This window comes from Zootoca vivipara, chromosome 6, assembly GCF_963506605.1.
Source record: "Zootoca vivipara chromosome 6, rZooViv1.1, whole genome shotgun sequence".
NCBI classification, from domain to species: Eukaryota; Metazoa; Chordata; class Lepidosauria; order Squamata; family Lacertidae; genus Zootoca; species Zootoca vivipara.
Window position 1 is genome coordinate 22915367 of NC_083281.1, and position 7063 is coordinate 22922429.

The following is a 7063-nucleotide window of genomic DNA, read 5'->3' on the forward strand; positions in this document are numbered from 1 at the left end:
GCTTTGCCCGTTTAACTTTCGCAGACGCAGCATTCTCAGAGCAGAGCAAGCAGCTACGTAGGACCGGAATGCCCTCCTCCAGTAAAGGGCAGGGGGTCTGATTATGGCAGCCCCTCTCAAGAAAACTGGACAAAGAGCAGTGAGATTAGCAGAGCAGAATAAATTTGCGGGGTGGGGGGCAGAATCTGTGATCAAATCTCAAGGCTTGAGATGTTGAGATCTTGGCAAGACTCCTGAAGAGATGTGAAGATCGGATTTCTCCATCTGGAGAATTTCCACATGGACCTTTGGCCTCACTTGCCGCAGGGAAGCTGCTGGAGTTTTTGCACAATCTGACTCTTCATGCACGCACATCACACAAAGCTTTTCCCCTCAAGTGTTCCTTTGCTTTGGGGAACAAAGTCCACAACTGTGCAGAAATGAAAGTAAAACTGGCCCCAGCCTCCCACAACAAAAACTTCCAGAGTTGACATTTCCTTCCCAACCTTTACAGGACCAGGAGCCGGACCACAAGGACTCTTAAGAATGACCTTGGTGCGATTTTTTCCCCCTCATACTGAACACTGGACGAGCCAAAACAGTCTTCAGGGGAGCGAAAGCTTTTTAAAAAAAGCATTAGGTACTGTACTCGGTGTGTTCACACCTTCATCTTACAGAAATGCGTTCCCCTCCATCATGAGCGCAGCAAGGGAGTCATGTTCTAGAAAGTACTGTAATGAGAGCCCGTTGCGACTGAAAAGTCACAAATGGGCTGTGCTTCTGTAGGAGCACTGTAGGAGGAATCAGGAGAGCTACCCTGATTTTCAGCAGAGTGGTACTGCTGGTCCAGTCTGGTCCCTAGCGTCTCTATAGTTAAAGCCCTCTATTGGGGTGGGGAACATTTTGCAGCCCAAGGGCCATATTCCCTTCTGGGGAACCTTCCCGGGGCCACATGGCCACGGTCGGCAGGTCCAGAGACAAAAGAGGAGCAGATGTACATTTTTCCTTCATACAGTAGATTTAATTTCTACACAAGCTTGCACACCTTTCTCCTTCAAGAGGCACTATCACAGTTCAAGGACACGTTCCAGACAGACAAATAGACCCAAGGGGTGAAGCAGGCCAGTGAGGGGTGGGGTCTGGCGGGGAGAAGGGATGTGAGTCATGTGACCTGCAAAAAATCCTGAGCAAGGCCAGACCAAGCTATTTTGGCACCTGAGGTGAACCACAAAATGCTTGCCCCCTCCCCACAAAGGAAGGAGTGAAGAACTATGTCAGGAACAAGGGGGTAATGAAGATCTGCATTGAGATCTGCTGCCCCCGTGGATCCTGCCACCCGAGGCAGTCGCTTCACCTTGCCTCATAAGTGGGCCAGCCCTGGTCCCGGGGGCCAAACAGAGAGGCCTGGAGTGTTGCATTTGGACCCCAGGCATGATGTTTTTCACCCCTGATCTAGATCTGCGTCACTGAATGGTTCAATTCAGAGTCCAGACCCTTCAGTGCCCAAAGGGTTGTCCCATTGCGAATCATAGAGGAAAAGCAGCTTTCTGTGGTGGACAGAGGCATTATGGAAACAGGCAAAGCTGTGCTAGCTTTGGAACGTTATGAAATGTAATTTATGTTTCAAAGATATTGCCCTCGTCCTGGACAGTCAGGCTGGCTAGAACTGATGGGAGTTGGAGTCGTAACAGCACCCGAAGGTCCACAGCTTTCCCCCATTCCTAGTTCATGAACTGTTTTGTCACCAGATGAGGTGACGGCTGCTGGCTGGGATGGGGATGGGTCTGTCTGTGGTTCTTACCAACAACAGTTATTTGGAGTTCCCATGTTCAGAGGCCGCATACCACTGAATTAGCTTGACCGGGTGCAAAAGGAGACAGGACTTTGGCACCCTGAGTAGCTGCATAGTAGAGGAAACTTCAGCAGGTTTAAGCATGCACAGCAAGCTCTCCCTTTTGAAATCCCCTCTTCGTCAGAACTATTCAGGGCACAAGAACTCTCTCCCCTTTTGCACCCAGCCGCTCTAGGTGGGATGCAAAATTCGTTCAAGCCAGGAATCCAAGTCACTTCACTCTGTGCCCCAGTAGGTAAACCCTCACAGTTCCCCCCTGCATAGCACATTGTGGGTGAAATGGTTCTGGCATGTGTACATAGATACACGAATGAACCCTCACCTGTGTAAACCACCCATCCCTTCTTGGGAGGAGAAGGCTTGTTCATAGGGACCTGCATTATACCGAGTTACACCAGTATAGAATAATTCAGTGTGGTCTACACCAGTGGGGGGGGGGAACCTGCGGCCCTCTGAATATTGTTGGACTACAATTCCCCTCGGGTAGCATGGCCAACGGTCAGGGGTTGATGGGAGTTGTAGTCGGGCAACCTCAGGGAGGGTTGTAGGTTCCTCATTCTTGGTCTACAATGACTGGCTGTGGCTCTATGGGATTTCAGGCAAGGAGCTCTCCCAGTCCTGCCTGGAGATGCGAGGGATTGAACCAGGAACCATGGAACATGCCTGCAACGGATGGATCTACAGCCCTTCTCCTAGTAGCAGCCAGGGGGACCAGATACAAAAGTGGACAAGGCTCCTGTGCCCATAGCAGTTGTGCAGAAGGTTTGCCACCTGCCCACCCTGCTAAACTAGTCACTCCCCTCTATGGCACTTGAAGGAGATTCACATTTACCTGCAGCATGCCAGGCCAGGTATAGAGCAGGAAAGGGGCTCTGAGGCAGGAGGGGGGGCGGGTCTAGAGAGTAGAGTGGTGAAAGCAAGGAACCCAACAAGCAAAAGGAACCAATCTTGGCTGGAGTGGCCAGATACAAAGCAAAACTGTGCTAATGCGCCTGTAATAACTGTGTGGAAAAGGGTGTCACTTGTCATGCAGAACGGGCACGTTGTTCATGTTAGAAGAGGGAATTTGAGCAGGTGTAGCTTGTCATGCAAGACAAGCTGGCACTCTGTCATCTTTTGCATCTGGTACCCTACACTGAATACTAATGAGAGAAGGCTGTAGCCATCAGGCCCTGGCTGTGGAGTTACCTGTTTGGCTACCCTGGGAAGGAGATTACATAGGGATAGTCAGTGTGATACCCTCCAGATGTTGTCAGCCTCAGGCACCCATCACCAGTCAACATGGCCAGTGGTCAGGGATGGGAATTAAAGTCCAGCAACATGTGGAGGGCATCAAATTGGCTACTCCTGCAGTATTAGATGTAATGTTGTTTAGTCGTTTAGTCGTGTCCGACTCTTCATGACCCCATGGACCATAGCACGCCAGGAACTCCTGTCTTGCACTGCCTCCCGCAGTTTGGTCAAACTCATGTTCGTAGCTTCGAGAACACTGTCCAACCATCTCGTCCTCTGTCGTCCCCTTCTCCTTGTGCCCTCAATCTTTCCCAGCATCAGGGTCTTTTCTAGGGAGTCTTCTCTTCTCATGAGGTGGCCAAAGTATTGGAGCCTCAGTTTCACGATCTGTCCTTCCAGTGAGCACTCAGGGCTGATTTCCTTAAGAATGGATAGGTTTGATCTTCTTGCAGTCCATGGGACTCTCAAGAGTCTCCTCCAGCACCATAATGGCGTCCCTCAAATAATTTTGGGAGCTGTAGTTTGTTAAGGGCATTGGGAATTGTTAGGAGACGACCTATTCCTCTCACGGATATATCATGGCTTCCCCCAAAGAATCATGGGTTGCTGTAGTCTGTTAAGGGTGTTGAGGGTTGTTCCCCTCACAGACCCCCCTATTCCCCTCACAGAGATATCATTCCCAGAGTTGTTTACAACTACTGTAATCCCTTTTTGCAGGGAACTCTGGGAATTGTTGCTCTGTGAGGGGAATAGGGGTCTCCTAACAGCTCTCTCCGCACCTTTAGCAAACCTGGAATTCTTCCAGACACTCCAAGTGTCCTTATTTTCTAAGATTTACAAAAGCGTCCTGGTTTCTGATTTCATCCCAGAAGGTCCTACTTTTCCTTAAGAGGTAAAGGTAAAGGGACCCCTGACCGTTAGGTCCAGTTGCGGACGACTCTGGGGTTGTGCGCTCAGGGCCGTCTTAAGGGTATCCAGCACCGTGGTGCAAAATCCCTCCGGCGGGGCGCCATTGGAACGGTGGCTAGCAAGCCTGCTGTTGCAAGGGGGTGTGGTGGGAACAGCACACCAAAAGGAGCCCTTTCGGGCACTGCTCCCGCTGCCCTCACCTGGGCAGGCTTGCTAGGCGCCATTGGAACGACGGCTAGCAAGCCTGCTGTTGCGAGGGGGCATGGCGGGAACAGCGCACGGCGGAGGATACAGTCAACTGCCCCCTGCAAGTGCGACGGAGGAGGGGTAGCAGCAGAGCTAGGCTGCTTCAGCAGCAGAACCTCGCTTGCCACCTCGAACATGAGCCCAGTGCCCCTGATGGGGAGGCGCCATGGCGCACCATGCCACTAAGCCAAATGGAAAGGATGACGCTGTGTGCTCTCATCTCGCTTTACTGGCCAAGGGAGCTGGCGTTTGTCCACAGACAGCATCCAGGTCATGTGGCCAGCATGACTAAGCCGCTTCTGGCAAACCAGAGCAGCGCACGAAAATGCCGTCTACCTTCAGAGTGGTACCTATTTATTTACTTGCACTTTGACATGCTTTCATGCTATTTATTTATTTACTTGCACTTTGACATGCTTTCATGCTTTCTTGGCTGGGACCAAGAAACGGGAACTCACCCCGTCGTGGGGATTCAGACCACCGACCTTCTGATCGGCAAGCCCTAGGCTCTGTGGTTAAACCCACTTAAGGACGTCCCTATTTTCATTGGAGAAATGTTGGAGCTTCTTTGCTGGAAGCCATGACTGTTTAAAGTGGTAGCATAGGGCTTTCAGTGTATGAAGTGAATGTGGCCTTGGTCTTATCTAGAAGGGCTCATTTTCATGAGCAGCAAAATACAAGCAGGATGGCATTTGAAAACCAAGCAGCCAGCTGGAAACCTTGGGCTCCTTCCACACAGGAGGCTACTGCAGATTCTCTGCTACTCATGCAAGCAAAGGAGACTGTGCTGGCCAACATCGTCACTCAAGTAACACAGAAGAGAACACCACACAGTTGGCTAAACTTAGATAATTGCTGGCACACGTATGTAGACGAAGTTCCTTGTTTTTTCAGTGTAGCCCTGTGCATGTCTACTCAGAAGTCAGCCTCACTGGGTTCAGTGAGACTTACTCCCAGGTAATGTGGGTATGGGGGTTGCAGCTTTCAGGGGTTACTCAGGTATATCACTCCTGAACTGGGTAAAATATATGGCTGCTCACTCATTGGACATGAGTCCAAACCTCTGCTTTTTATCTTGCTTTACAGTGTGGATATAAGTGGACATAAAGTGAGTTAAGGTCCGTGGGTCACACAGTTAATAGTACATATATGACCCTAGTTTTAAGATGAATTGGATTGGATGCCAACCATTTTGGGCTAAGAGCAGTGCGAGAAATTTTGGGGTGTGGAGATACATGTATCTGCCCATACCTTCCAAGATTTCTCCAATGTAAATTGGGACATCCTATTTAACAACAACAACAACAACAACAACAACATTTATACCCCACCCATCTGGTCCATCTGACTGGGTTGCCCCAGCCACTCTGGGTGGTTTCCAACATACATAAAAACATTATAAAACATTAAACATTCAAAAACTTCCCTATACAGGGCTGCCTTCAGATGTCTTCTAAAGGGTGTATAGTTACTTATCTCCTTGGCTCGGGGGTGGGGGTCGCATAACTCCATACCCTCCAACATTTCTCTGATGAAAATAGAGATGTCTTAAGCCTAGGAAAAGCAGGACATTCTGGGATAAAATCAGAAAATGGAACAGCTTCTGTAAATCCAGGACTGTCCCTGGAAAATAGGGACACCTGGAGAGTCTGTATGACCCTTTCCCTAAGAGCCTGAGAGTTTTATTGCTGAGATTACCAGCCTACTGCCACTGAAACTTCCTTCCATTTATTTCAAGTATTATAAAGTACAAGGTAACTTGGTTGTTGCTATAACCTTGAGAATAACCATGTGGGAACTGCATTTGTCCTAGCCAGGCTAGATAAGGCACAAATGTATTAAATTCTCCTTCGAAATAACAGTAAGAACTTTATACCATTATCTGCACAAAGTCAACTAAGCCAAGGAAAGTGTGGGAAGCTTTCCAGGACAGAGAGACAGAGACAGAGGAGGAAGAGATAACACCAGGCGCTTGCTCCAGCTGGACCCTTTGCCTAGAAAGCCTTCCATTTATTTATATAGTTATTTGTTTAAGCTATTTTTATTCCCACCCTGTGACACAGGAAGAGCTAATCAGAGCGGCCAGCAAATCCGAAGGTTCCTGTGTCATCTGTCGGCGCAGCAACGATGAATTAAATAAAATCACGAGCGTTAGCAGGGATCAACCAACATGGACTAGCGGAAGCAGCCCCGTTAATGTTTTGGGCCACTGGTTGGTGGCAAGGGACTGTTTTGGGTTTATATATCATTTCAAATATTTATAGCCCATTCCCCCATTCCCAAAGCGGCTCACGCTAAAAACACAGAACAATCAATTTAAGGCAACATAATAAATAACATTATCATCATAAAAAAAGAGCACAAGGCAATCACCATAACAATAGATTTAAAAGCTTAAAAGAGAAATCATAAAACCGACAGAAGCAGCATAACAATGAGACACCCCAGATAAAACAGTGATTACAGGAATGCAATATGAATATCCCATCAGGTCCCTGCTCTGAAAATCTCTGTTCTGCCAAGATGCTCGGATCAAAACGGAAGCACCCTAACTTAGCACCTAAACCAGGGGTAGGCAACCTAAGGCCCGGGGGCCAGATGTGGCCCAATCGCCTTCTCAATGTGGCCTGCGGACGGTCCAGGAATCAGCGTGTTTTTACATGAGTAGAATGTGTCCTTTTACTTAAAATGCATCTCTGGGTTATTTGTGGGGCCTGCCTGGTGTTTTTACATGAGTAGAATGTGTGCTTTTATTTAAAATGCATCTCTGGGTTATTTGTGGGGCATAGGAATTCTTTCATCCCCCCCCCCAAATATAGTCCAGCCCACCACATGGTCTGAGGG